Here is a 14,764-nt window from a genome sequence, read left to right as displayed (position 1 = left end):
AGTGATTCAGGGACCCAGATTTCTGCCATATTGTGGCTCTTCCAGTCCCCTAAATCTCACTGTCTTTTCTTTCCAGTCAGCAGAAAAATAAGTGAGGAGAAAACATGCCCCTTTCTTTTTTTTTTTTTGAAACGGAGTCTCGCTCTGTCGCCCAGGCTGGAGTGCAGTGGCACGATCTCGGCTCACTGCAAGCTCCGCCTCCTGGGTTCACGCCATTCTCCTGCCTCAGCCTCCCGAGTAGCTGGGACTACAGGCGCCCGCCACCACGCCCGGCTAATTTTTAGTATTTTTAATAGAGACGGGGTTTCACCATGTTAGCCAGGATGGTCTCGATCTCCTGACCTCGTGATCCACCCGCCTCGGCCTCCCAAAGTGCTGGGATTACAGGCGTGAGCCACCGCGCCCGGCCAACATGCCCCTTTCTTAAGAGTCCTGGCCTGAATGTGACTTTGTTTATGCTGATCTTCCATTAGAAAGGACAATTGGACTACTGATGATTTCCAATCAAGTAGAATAAATCAATATTGAATGGCTCATCTTGGCTAAAATTCTGTGACAGTCTCTGGTTATGAAAATTTACCATCAGGATCCTGTTCACATAGGATGCTTTATTCAGCAGTGGGGAGAGTTTTGCAGAATTCTCTTTCTGCACAGTTTAAGATGGAGCTGGGAAAAGAACCCAAGTTTTTAGATACAGCAGTTTGTCTGCTACTTGAATCTTTTCTTCTCCTCCACACCAGGACTGGAAGACATAGGTTGTGCCCAATTTCTATATCCTAATTACCTACCAGAGGTTTGGGCATGTAAAATATTTTCAGAGGGGATGAATGGATGAGAAATATTGTTCACAGGCTTAGAAGTATACACTCAAGGAAGATTTTACTTGTTAACCTGAAAATTGCAAAACAGGTGCTTGTAGAGCTGTACCCACAGCAGTACATTGATGTCGCAAGTATCGGGGCAGGAAAAACTACAATTGCTGCGTGGGGTGGGGTGGGGATGACCATAGTTCCCTTTATTAGCCAGAGATATAAGTGACAGGAGTCTAAATGAGAACCTGAAGCCGAACAGGAACATTTATTTGATCAGATAACTAAAAAGTTCAGGGTATCTGGCTTCCAGCAGGGCTGAATACAGATATATAACAATGTCTTCGAGAACATCTTCCTGTACCTGGGCTCCGCTTTCCTCTGTCAGACTTAGTCTTTGGCAGATTCTCCTTAAGTGATGGCAAAGATAACACCAGCCACAACGGATGTTCATCCTTCAACTTGGCCACCTCAGAAGGAAGAGGGGCTCCAGAGAATGCCCCAAGATTATCATTGGCTGGTCCAGTGCCATGTGCTCATCTCTGCACCCATCACCAGGGTCTCCCTCTCATTGTTCAGACCAAGTCACTTGTGCACCATTAGCACAAGGGGTGCCCAGTCCACAGGGATAAAGGGGCAAGCAGGGACCATTCTTCAGTAAAAAACTAGAATGGATGCTGGATGAGGAAAGATATTCTATGTCCACTATATTTCTATTCTCATTATGGAATGAACCTGTGTATTTTTTATCTTAACACTCATTTACATGCTTCTGGTAATTGTATGTAATCAATCTCTGTTAAGCCCTCTCCCCAGCTGTAGCCCCTGAGCTTTTTGTAGAGATTCCTCCTGGTGCAGAGATGGAGCATATGGTTCAGTGCTGGAACAATGCGGTCATTATATGCTCCTGGTCCCTGTGAACAGTTCGGGGATGGTTATCTGGTCCAGGAAGACCCAGTGAGGTGAAATGAGACTTTAGCTCAAACTTGAGTAAAAGAGATTCTTTTTTCAAAATTAACTTTTTATTACGATGATTTTCCAAAATGCATGAAAATAGAGGTAACTCTAATCATAAGCAGAGATAACTCTCCTATACTCACCATCCAGCTTCAGCATTTATCAACTCATGGACAATCTTAATTCATTTTATCGCCACCCACAGTAGATTATTTTGGAGCAAATTCCCCATCCTATCATTTCATCTCTATACTTTTCAATATGCGTCTCTAAAGATAAGAGCTCTTGGGGGAAAAGACTTGGTATTTTCTATTAAAAGTGAACCTGAAAAGATGTAGGGAATAAAATCACTGCTACCATCTTGCTTCCACTTGGAGCCAACAATTGGAGCCAACAACTAGAGCCAACTGTGTGGCAGCAGAACAGCAAGAAGGAGGAACACAAAATCCAGATGACAGATTTTGGGTCCTAAATTCACCTGTGCATGGAGTAAGCTTAGCTACTTTTTTTTTTTTTTTCAGTCATTTGAGCTAGAATATTCCCTATAGCTATGTTGTTGATGCCCCACTCATATCCTCTTGGCCCACCCTGAGGGTCATCTGAAGCTTAGATGGACAGTTCCCAACACAGTGATGGCTTCTCACCTCAAGCACAGGCATCTCTCTGCCTAAGAATGTTCTCTGGCCATAAGATTGTGTTTGGCTCCTGCATATGGCAGACCTGAAGTGGCAGGGGATAAATAAATGCCCCCCAGAACTGTCTTTAACGATGAGGGATAGAAGTTGGCATACCCTGGCTTCTTTGCTGCTCAGGGAGACAGTACTGAGGTGTGTCCTACACTGTTATTGGAGGGCCCTTGGTGGGGTTAAATCCCTGTTATCCCCAGAAGTAACCTTCCCATGAATTTCCCTGCTGCTGGCTTCTTTTCCTTTCCTGTCTTATTTTTCTACTTCCTCACCATACTTCCTGTGATCACCTCCCAACTAAACCATGTCCCCCCAGTTTCTTGCTTTAGCGTCTGCTCTAAAGTAAAACTAAACTGAAGTCATTCCCCTTTGCTTCATTTTGCTTAAGGTTCCATGGTTCTATGTCCTTTTTAAAAATTTCTATTTAATTTTAAGTTCCGGGATACATGTACAGAACATAGGTTTGTTACCTAGGTAGACATTTGCCATGGTGGTTTGCTGCACCTCTCAACCTATCACCTAGGTATTAAGCCCCATATGCATTAGCTATTTATCCTGATGCTCTCCCTTCCCCACCACCAACAGACTCTGGTGTGTGTTCCCCTCCCTGTGTCCATGTGTTATTATTGTTCAGCTCTCACTTATGAGTGAGAACATGTGGTTTTTGGTTTTCTGTTCCTGTGTTGGTTTGCTGAGGATGATGGCTTCCAGCTTCATCCATATCCCTGCAAAGGACATGATCTCATTCCTTTTTATGGCTGGATAGTATTCCATAATATGTATGTACCACATTTTCTTTATCCAGTCTATCATCGATGGGCATTTGGGTTAATTCCATGTCTTTGCTATTGTGGATAGTGCTAAAATAAACATACGTGTGCATGTATCTTTATGACAGAATGGTTTATATTCCTTTAAGTATATACCCTGTAATGGGATTGCTGGGTCAAATGGTATTTCTGGTTCTAGATCTTAGAAGAATCACTACACTGTCTTCCACAATGGTTGAACTAATTTACATTCCCACCAAAAGTGTTCATGGTTCTATTTCTGGTCATTCTTAAAAAAAAAAAAAAGTCCTGAGTAATTATGCTCCATATTTCCATCCCCAGTATTTGCTTGAGAAATGAAATAATGAAGGCTTCTGAGAAAGTGTCCCCACGCCCCCATACCCCATTCACACAAAATGTTTTCAGCTTGAGAATACAGTTGCAGAAGCCAAGTTGGGTCTCAGGAATATCTGGTTTGCACTAAATTTCACCTGCAGGATTATAAAATTCAGGTGCTGTTGCCTTGGGCACAACTGCTGGGCTCTGATAAGTAGAGTGGGTGTCCCAGCAGCCTGTCCTGTTGGTTCAGATAATGATTTATGGGGGGGGGGGGTGCGCAGGCCCCAGGGTGTGCACATGGAAGGATGCTCTGCTTATCCTCCTCCAGATAGGTTTCTGGCATCTAAGACAACGGAGGAGTGGGGTCAACAAGGAGAGCTTCTGTCTCTTCCTGTTTAAGCATCTCTCCTACTACCTACAAATGAAAACATACAAATACTATGTCGATGGTATAGCAAGTAACTTTAAAGAAGGCCCCCAGAAATACTTCACTAATTGGAGACCAGTTCTCCAGCATTTTGAAACCATAAGGAAATTACAAAGTAAGCTGAAAAAAAAAACTTAGATCATGCAAAAGAGTGGTCAACAAAGTCCATGTACTCTACTCAAAGGAGAGACCTCTTAAGACTGTCTCTCCAGGCTAGTTTACTTTTACTTTATACACAATTGCAACAGAACGTTGAAAGCAGCACATTTTAAGCAGGGAAGGAACATGCACAGCAAGGGCTGCAAACTCAAAAAATTAAATGAACCAGAGAATAATTTTAAACAAGTGAAAGAGGCCAGCTGATGGATTAATGCCATGCGGGGACGTGGGTCCAGTGTTGACAGTTCTTCCATGTTTTCAGGAAGAAACTGAAAATTGGAATTTTAAGTGAAATAACCTTAGTTTTACATAGAAAATATCTAAACAAAAAATTTTTAAAACAGCATGCAGACCTGGCACATCGGGGGCGTGACTTTGCCCCATTAAATGAAGCATAAATTCTCTATTTTGCCAATATTCCTATTTGGCTCATATAGGACACTTTAATTTGTGATTCTTTGGTTATTAGATCACTAGCTTTTTAAGCACAGGCTTTGGGCTCTGTTTGCCTTCTTGGGAAATACTGTCAGAAATCAATGGGTTCATAACCTTTTGAAGAAGTCACTCTTATTTTGGTTGAGTGGGCAGTGTTCTTAGCTACCCAAAACAAACTAGCTATTCACATCCTGGGATCGATGGGACCGGTGCCTGGGGGTTTCTGGGGACACAGAAGATACATCTTCCTCCTCCCTCTCCTGTGTTTACACAATCTGCTTTGAAAGGTTATGATTCTTCTGTGGGCGACTGGCCTACAGCATCTGCCTGCTTTGCTTGATTTGGTTCATTTCATCCAGGCTGGCACCTTCGAGTCTGGGGTCCTTTTGGCTTTACCCACACATAATCTCTTGGGTGGATCAAAACCTCTTCAACTCTCTGTTGAGTTTCCAAGCAGGCTCCCCTGTGGGGCTTTTCTAAGAGTGTTTAGCATTGGCATTGCTGCAGAGCACGGTCTCATTATGTGGTTTTATGAAGGATTTGTTTTTTAAAATTTATTTTCTATTTTTGTGTCTTTAGAGGCAGGGTCTTGCTCTGTTGCCCAGGCTGGAGTGCAGTGGCGTGATCATAGCTCACTGCAGCGTTGAACTCAGGCTCAGGCAATTTTTCCTGCCTCAGCCTCCAGAGTAGCTGGCACTACAGGCACACACCACCATGCATGGCTAATTAAATCTTTTTTTAAATTTTTTTTTCTTTTTTTTTTTTAAGAATGAGGGTCTTTGTTATCCAGGTTGGTCTTGAACTCTGCCCTAGCCTTCTGAGTAGCTGGGATTACATGTGTGAGCCACCATGCCCAACTAAGGTTAAAAATCTTAAGATGCCCTTCAAGACTCTACTCCTCAAGGTCATGAAATAGTCTTTTAAATTTGTTAAAAATAATGCTGAGTGTATTTTATTTTCATCTCAGTAACGCTGTCACACATATTAAACAATAATGGCATTTTCCCCTTTATTTCCTTCTGCATATATATGTGTGCATTGATGTGCATGTGTATGTATGTATGTGTATTTATACAAGTACATAAGATATAAATATATCCATACCTATTTGTAATTGCACACAATTTATACATGCAGTAGTGTATAAGCTGCATGTTTCACTTACTATCAAAATCTCTGTAAGCATAATTTTTATTTATTCTGATTATTTAATACACAGTGATGTAACTGTGATCCCAAAATGTGCAAAGTTAAAGCCTTCAACTGCAGCTGAGGAGAGGGCAGGAATGGTATATGGGGACGGTGGTGAGTCAGGAATGATGGGCAGGCGGCCATGAGCAGGGCAGCCTCCTCCCCGGGGCCAGGGACAGGGGAATGGCCTGAGGAGCCAGGACCCAAGGGTAGCCCAGGACTGGGGAAGGGGGCAGAGACCTCCCCTTGGCCTAGGTCAGAAGCTCAGAAGTGCCACATGGCTGAGGGGGCAGCGACCCATGAAGAGCCAGAGGCAGAGCCAGGAAAGCACCATTTCCTGGGGGGCTGGGGGCAGGGAGGTACTCTACAGGAGAAGCCAGATGGGGCCTCCTGTCCCTGGGGTAGGGGCCATGCTGCAGCATGCTGCAGCAAGAAAGACCTGAGGCAGGCGCAGGGCCTGAGAGCCTGGCTGGCTGGGCTGGGGGGCGCCCCCCAGGCAGCCTGGCCCAGGGAGCAGGCCTGACTCTGCAGGGGATGCTCAGCGAGGGGCTGCAGAGGCCTCAGGACCTCTCTTCCTCTCTCCCTGGAAAGGAGCTGAGGAACCCGTAGTGCAAATCTGTGGACCACTCAGTTATGGAGAGAGGTTGTGCCCGAAGGTGGACACTGGGGTGTGCCCCCTCCACCACCTCAGCCTCCACTGCTGTCCTCAGTACAGCTGCTTCTGGTGAGAGTGCAGGCCATGGACGCCACCCTCGATCTGGGCTGACATGGTCAACTTCTCAAATTTGAGCTCTCCTGAGTACATCATGGAGCCACGCTGGATACTCGCTATGAGGTAGGGCACAAACTTCTGAATGGACCCTTTGTCCTGGATGGAGGCCGAGACACCCTGCACAATCTTCACCTTTTCTCCCTCGCTGAAGTATGGTTTCTGGCTGCTGCTGCTCTTCTCCATGGCATCTAGCGAGCCCATGCCCCGGTACTTCTTGACCCGCACCCTGTCTGAGAAGAAGTACTCGCCAGTGGGCCTCTGTGGTGGTGGCCAGCAGGGAGCCCGTCATCACTGTGGAGGCTCCAAGGGCCAGGGCCTTGACCACGTGCCCCACAGTCTGGATGCCACATCTGCTATGATGGACACACCAAAGTGCTGGGCGTACTTGGCCACCTTGTACACAGCAGTGCCCTGGGGCCGACCCCAGGCCATCACTTCCTGGGTGACGCAGATAGAGCTGCAGCCCATACCTACGTGCAGTCCATCCACACCAGTGTCAATCAGGTTCTTGGCCTGGGCTGCTATCACCACATTCCTCCCAATCACCTGGAGGTGGGGGTACTTCTGTTTGATGTAATGCACCATGGTGATTTGATACACCGAGTTCCCTTGGGAGGAGTCCAAGACTATGACGTTGACGCCTACCCAGGTGAGCAGGTCCAGGCAGTATTTGTCATCCTCACGGGTGCCCACAGCTGCCCTGCACAGCAGCTGCTTGTGGGAATCCTTGGAGGCCAGAGTGTAGTCTCAATTCTTCTTCAGGTTGGTGTGGGCGACGATGGCCACTAGCTCATGGTGATAATTGACCATAGGCAGCTTCCCTTTCTTGCTAGGCTGAAGGATCTCATTTGCCTCTTTCAATGTCATGCCTGCTGGAGCCACCATCAGCTCGATCCTTGGCGTCATCACCTCACTGAGGAGGGTGGTGTGGTCCTTCTCAGCAAGAAAGTCGATGTCTCGGGAGGAGATGATGCCCACCAACTTGCTGCCCATGGTGCCCATCTCAGTGATGAGGATGCAAGAGAAGCCATGCCGGATCTTGGCCTCCAGCGCATCACCCACAGTGTGTGAGGGGCTCAGCACCACGGGGTCTGTGATGAAGCCCTGTTCAAACTTCTTGACCTTATGCACCTCATTGGCCTGGAACTCTGGGGTGCAGTTGTGGTGAATGAAACCAATACCTCCCATCAGAGCCATCGCGATGGCCATGTCGGCCTCTGTCTCAGTATCCATAGGGGAGGAGATCAGCGGTGTCTTCAGCATGATCTTCCGGGTCAGGGCTGAAGTTAGGTCTACCTCATCAGCTATGAAATCTATGAACCCTGGGAGAATCAGGAAGTTGTTGTGGGTGAGGCAGTTGGCGCTGAGGAAGAGCTGCTGCACGGTGAGCCAGTCCTGGGGCACGTAGCCGGTGCCGCCGCTGATCAGATGGTCCGCCATGCTGCCGCAAGGCCCCGCGACGCGACAAACACCCGCGCGGCCGCCTGCCGCTGCCGCCGCTGCTGCTGACGCTGCGGGCCTGGGAACTGTAAGCATAATTTTTAATGCACATAGTGGTGCTTATTTAACCACTTAGTGTTGGGTGCCTTGGTCATTTTCATGGAAACTTTTGCTAATATAAATACCACTGATAAACATCTCTGTGTATAAACCTTTATATTTACTGTTATTTTCTCAGCATAGATTCCTTTTAGAAATGGAATTGAACTAATCCCTTGAAAGCCTCCAAACTGTCTCATTTCAATCAGTTCTTTTAAGAGCTGAAGTAAGAGTATTCTTAGATCCACTTAATTGGTCGAGCTGATATACTAGTTTTTTCTTGATTTTTCTCTGAAGTAATTAGGTTAAGAAAAGTTAGTTTAACACATACATCCCTGAATAGCAGAAACTGAATCCACCACAGATGTACTTCTTACTCATCTGAAGTCGAATGCGGATGTTTGTATTCAGAGGGCGGCCCTCTGACAAGTGACGATTCAGGGGCTCAGCTCCTTTCATCTTTTGGTTCTGCCACCTTCAACATATGGCTTCTAAGGCCACTGAGATCATCTGCGTTGAGCTGTGGAAGGAGTGGAGCCTGGGAAGTTTTTTATGGACTAAATATTCCCAGGAGGAAAACGGAGTAGGATTTATGATCACTTATCCAGACCCTGCTACAAGATTTCTCCTTATCTCATACTTGTAGTCTGTCAGCAAATCCTGTTGGTTTTATCTTTGAAATATCCCTTGACTTACCCACCTTTCTCCCTTGCCCATGCACCCCCCAGTCCTGGCTGGCACCATCACTCCCCTGGATCACTCCAATAGCTTCCTCATTGATATCTCTCTTCCACTTTGCCCCCTTGCGACTTGCTTCTCCATATTCTGTTAAGAAATCTTTATTAAAACAAACAGTCCCAGGACATTCCCCAGGTAAAAACCATGTAATAGCGTCCATTAGAATTTATTAAAAGATCCAAACTATTTACCTTGATGAGGTCCTGTGTGATCTAGCCTTGTCTATTCTCCAGTCTCATCCGTTACCACGTTCCTCTAACTCGCTAAATGCTATTCCAAATGGTTTCCATTCAACTTTTCAAATTTGCCAAGCTCTTTCTTACCCTGTAGCCTCTGCGTGTGCCACTCCCTTTGCCCAGAACTTTCTTGTTCTTCACTTGACAGGTTATTTCTGTTTTTATTTAAAATTCTTTTTATTTAATAACGATGAGAACACATGGACACAGGAAGGGGAACATCACACTCTGGGGACTGTTGTGGGGTTGGGGGAAGGGGGAGGGATAGCATTAGGAGATACACCTAATGCTAAATGACGAGTTAATGGATGCAGCACACCAGCATGGCACATGTATACATATGTAACTAACCTGCACATTGTGCACATGTACCCTAAAACTTAAAGTATAATAATAATAAAATTAAAAAAAAAATTTATTTTTTTGTGAGTACATAGTAGGTGTATATATTTATGGGGTACATGAGATGTTTTAATACAGGCATGCAGTGTGAAATAACCACATCTTGGAAAATGAGGTCTCCATCCCCTTGAACATTTATCCTTTGTGTTACAAATGATCCAATTATATATTTTTTGTTATTTAAAAATGTTCAATTATTGACTATAGTCACCCTGTTGTGCTATTAAATGGTAGGTCTTATTCATTCTTCCTATTTTTTTTTTTTTTTGTAATCTGGTTATTTCTTGTTCTTTGGATTTCAGCCTACCTTCATGGTGTGAACGTACTTGGTTATAATGCATTGCCTTTTGTTACATTTTTCTATTTGATCTGCTCATATTTTGTGGGGCACTTTTGCATGTATATTTGCGAGGAAGGTTGGTCTAGAGTTTCCTTATAATGGCTTCCTCTGGTTTTGGAATCAGAGTAATACTATCCTCATAACATGAATTGGGAAGTATTGCCTTCTGAACACTAGTTTCTGAAATAATTTGTGTAGGACTCTTTTTTTTTTTTTTCCTTAAATGTTTTATAGAGTGCAGCAGAGAAGACATCTGGGCCTGAAGTTTACTTTGTGGGAGGGTTTTAAACTATGGGTTCAATTTCTTTAATTGATACAGGGTTGGTGAAGGTTTCTATTTCTTTTTGAAAAAGCTTTGGTAATTTGTATCTTTCCAGGAATTTGTCCATTTCATCTAGGTTGTCAAATTTATAGGCATAAGGGTTTTTTAATCCTTTTAATATCTGAAAGTCTGTATTAATGCACCAGACTTTATTTCTGATAGTCTCTTTTCTTCTTGATCAGTCTACCTAGATTTATCAATTTTGTTTTTTTTTTAAAAGAGAATCAGCTTTGGGTTTCATTAGTTTTCTCTGTTATTTCTTAATTAGCTTCTCAGCCTAAATGTCTTCTCAGAAGGGATGTTTCCTGACCATTCTACCTAAGGTGGCTTCCCCTTTCTCTTGCCTTCTCCTCTGATTATTTGTTTTCTACCTCAGGTCTATGTGTAATTATTTTATGTGTTATGTGCTTTTTTTGCTTCTATGTTACTTGCAGATATTGCAGAATAGTAATAAGTCTGCCTAACATGGTAATGTGCCTGGTGAATTTCCAAGAACATATATGGTGGTTTCCAAGTATGCTAGCGCAGCAGTATCTACAGTGATTAAGAGACTAGGGTCTAGAGTTGGCTCATCTCAGCTTGAATCCCGGCTACACCGTACACTAAATGTGTGACCCTGAACACGTGTAACCGTGAACACAAATTCTGATTCCTTCAGAGATGAGGGCTGTGCAACATGGCAGCTGTGATCAGGAGACCTGGGGTTTGAGTTCGGGCTCTGTTACCTGTCAGCTGTGTGATTCTTGAGGCAATTACTTCTCTGAGACCCAATGATATGGTTTGGCTGTGTCCCCACTCAAATCTCATCTTGAATTTTAACTCCCACAATTCCCACATGTTGTGGGAGGGACCCAGTGGGAGGTAATTGAATCATGGGGGTGGATCTTTCTTATGCTGTTCTCACAATAGTGAATAAGGTCTCATGAGATCCAATGTTTTCAAAAAGAGGAATTCTCCTGCACAAGCTCTCCGTCTTTGCCTGCTGCCATCCATGTAAGACTTGACTTGCACCTCCTTGCTTTCCACCATGATTGTGAGGCCTTCCCAGCCATGTGGAACTGTAAGTCCATTAAACCTCTTTTTCTTCCCAGTTTCAGTTATGTCTTTATCAGCAGCATGAAAATGGACTAATACACTCAATTTTCTCTTCTTTAAAATGATTTGATGCAAGGAGTACCTAATCTTGGGATTATTGGGAGGAACTGGATGAGACATACATGAGTAGGATCTAGCCCAGGGTTGGCCTTTTGCATATGAGGCATTCCCTCAAACTCTACTTTCCCAGAACTTCAGCTCTCCCCACCAGAGGGTAAGCATCACTGTAGCAGGCACTTTGCACATTTTGTGCACCTCTGTACCCCCACTGCCTTGATCAGTGTGGTCAGACAGGCACTGAAAAATGCCTGTGAAATGGATTCTTCTTTTTGTTGCTTATGAAATCTGCAACTGTGAGTTGAGTGTCCTGAAGCTCAGCAGGGCAACAATGGCTTCAACAATCTGGCCCTTGCTTGTCTCAGGTGAGCTGCTCCTTTTCCTTTCAGGAATCTTCTAAACTGCTGGGATTCCCAGGGGGAGGACGGGACCTTTAGGGATCTTGCAAACCCCAGCAGAATATCAGTTTTCTTCACAGAAGCGTGTCTAACTTCCTTCAACCCTGGTTTGCAAATTCCAGACATGAAACTGTGCTATTTGCTAGCTTGGCCTGGCAGGTATTTATTCAAAGGCTGCAGGACTCCATGATAGAGAGTAGCAACAGAGCCAGCAGGATCCTGTAAGTACTCCTCATGCAACTACCTGCAGTGGATTTAAAGTCCGCTCAGGGCAGTTTCAACACCAGAGTTGGAGGAAAGAGGTTGTGTGTACATTGTCCTCTGGGGACTGCTGCTGTTTATGCCTTGTGGTTTCCTTTGGGGGAGACAGATCCACCCTGCTTTTCTCCTCCATCTTCCTACATGGATATATCTTGTTATCTAGTGCTGAAATGGCATGGAAACAGGGGCTGGGACTAGTGCTGAGATCTTCCGCTTAGCTCTTCCAAATACGGAAATAACTTCCCTGTGTATGGTTAGGATTGAAGTACATGTGCTTGGTTCAACATTCCTTCAATCAGCAGGAAATCCAGTCATCATCCTAGCCCTCCATTTCATTCTTTGTCTTGCTTCATGATGTCCCTTAGGGGTAAAGATTTCTGAATTCAAAGCCAGCTGAGCTGGGTTCAAATCTCCACATGTCCATTTATGAGATGACCATTATGTCTTCTGTCTGATTCATTTGTCTTAGTTTCTTTCTCTGAAAATGGAGGTAATGGCAATGTCTATTCTGGCATGTTCTCAGGAGGCTGAAATAACACCCAGGCTTGCTGCTTATTGCACAGCCCAGCTTCCCTACCTTCCTTCTCTCCCTTCATGAATCCCTCCATGTCCTGCTCTACCTGTTGCCTTTCTGTTCATAAGAGTATTTTGAATTCCTGCCTTATTCTCCTTTTTTCTCTAGAAGTGAAGGAGCCAACTTCCCCAAAGTCTGTGGAATGCCATTTTACTTTGTTAGGAAAAAAATCACTTTTCCTTATGTGCATTCTCATCTATCCATTCAACAGACGTCATCGGAGTGCCTTCTGGGGGTCAGGCCACTTCCAGGTACCAGGGATTCAGAGACAAACTAGTCACGCTCCCTATCTTCAAGGGACTTAGAATCATTCCCAGAGAAGGATGCTGTGAACAACCTCACGTGTGATGGTGTGGCCACTTTGGTTGTACTAGGGTGGTGGGATTTGGGAGGTTTTTCTTATTTTTATTCATTTATTGTAAATTTTTTTAAATTAAAACAATTTTAAGTAGAGACAGGGTCTCAATATATTGCCCAGGTTGGTCTCAAATTCCTGGTCTCAAGCAGTCCTCCCTCTTCAGTCTCCCAAAGTGCTAGGATTACAGATGTGAGCCACTGTGCCAGGCCACTTTTTCTTATGTGTAAATTAAAAAAGAATTCAAACAGGAATGAAAGATAAAAAAGAAAAAAAAAAAACACCTCCCCAAACAAACAAAAAAAAACTCTTTCACTTGTAAGAATGGTCATCATCTTGGCTATTTCAGATGGGGAAGTACGCATGCCTCATTTTATCCAAGTTTCTCACAGTGCATAAGTCTGTTTTCACACACAGTTCCATACACAAAAGGTGGCTTTGCAAAAAACTTCTTTTAACATAGCTGGCAGGCTATACTGTACATATATCTATACACATGTATGCATGTATGTGCATATACATATATACCTTTGCGTATATATGTTTATACATACATTTTATTTTGCTTTATTTAGAATTATTATTTTTGGAGATAGAGTCTTGCCTTGTCACCCAGGCTGGAGTGCAGTGGCACGATCTTAGCTGTCTGCAACCCCCACCTCCTGGGTTCAAGCCATTCTCCTGCCTCAGCCTCCCAAGTAGCTGGGATTACGTGTGCACGCCACCATGCCCAGCTAATTTTTGTATTTTTAGCAGAGATGGGGTTTCACCGTGTTGGCCAGGCTGATCTCAAGCTCCTAACCTCAGGAGGTGTGCCCACCTCAACTCAGCCTCCTAAAGCGCTGGAATTACAAGCATGAGCCACCATGCCCAGCCTTATTTAGAATTTCGTAGGGAATTCTTATGTTATTAAAACTAAGGGTTATAAGGGCTGCCAAGTGGCTTGTCATATGGCTGGTCTCAAATGCATTTAAACACCCCCTCCCCCATTGATTTTTTTTTTTTACGTGGTTTTCTTATGTTTGAAAATTTGTAGTTTCTCTATTAAACATTGGGTCAGCTGATTCTACTGCCCAGGAGACCCAGGCAACACCTCATAAATCCACAACTCTCTCAGCCAGATGTGACTGTTCTATTTCCCAGCTCATTTTTCTGTGTCTGCAGAAAGACACAGTGCAAACTGTTAACTTTGGAGGTTTTTGGCAGCTTCATTAAAGGGCAAGGATTTTCCTCTTTGGGGGATGGGCTTCATGTTTTAATGGTCGTGGTCAGCATTGCTGGGTGAGGATCCTTAGGCTTTTTGTCAGGGGTTCAGGGCCTTCTGGCTTCTCCAGGCTTCCATCTCTAGAGAAGACTCGGGATGAACTCTGAATTCTTCTAGACCCCAGCTACCAACTCGGCTCCAGACCCAGAGTGGCACTACTTTAATCTCGGCAAAGAAGACTAAAGACTTTTTTGTGTAACGAATTAAAAGTTTGCTTCAGGCTTCTTTTATTTTATGCCTCTGCTGCACTCTCGTAACATTTAGCACCTCTCCCTGTTGTCATATCATTTATCATATTGTGGACTTTCAGGTGTCTTATTTTGGTTTTCCTGTCAATCTTCCTCCTACACTCTGTGCTCACAAGGGACATGGAAACCTGACCTGTTTCTCCTCATACCCCTGCCGTCGACTGCAGCCCCTGCACACAGTGGGTTCTACAATGTTGATGGGAGCCAAGGGATTGTTTTACTGATTTTTTAAGGCTGGATATTTATTTTTAGGCATGCTTTGCACTTTTTGCCTAGGGAATCAGGACTCAGTACAGAAACTTGACATTGTCATGTGGGCACCCTGGAGAATCCAATAATTGGAAAAAATAAAAATACACATAGAGAACACCATTCCTTCCCATAACCAGG

The 14,764-nt window shown here is 44.3% G+C and overlaps 1 protein-coding gene and 1 pseudogene across 2 annotated transcripts in view; one reads left to right on the top strand and one right to left on the bottom strand.

Annotated features, from left to right (window-relative positions):
- Window positions 1-14,764, top strand: part of GRIN2A (glutamate ionotropic receptor NMDA type subunit 2A) — a 432,359-nt gene that overhangs the window by 66,019 nt on the left and 351,576 nt on the right. The window lies entirely within an intron of this gene.
- LOC101125190 (inosine-5'-monophosphate dehydrogenase 1-like) lies at window positions 6,480-7,985 on the bottom strand (annotated as a pseudogene).

The sequence above is a fragment of the Gorilla gorilla genome, chromosome 18, assembly GCF_029281585.2.
Source record: "Gorilla gorilla gorilla isolate KB3781 chromosome 18, NHGRI_mGorGor1-v2.1_pri, whole genome shotgun sequence".
Classification (NCBI taxonomy): Eukaryota; Metazoa; Chordata; class Mammalia; order Primates; family Hominidae; genus Gorilla; species Gorilla gorilla.
The sequence above is the reverse complement of the archived record's forward strand: the minus strand, read 5'-3'. Positions and strand labels throughout refer to the sequence as shown.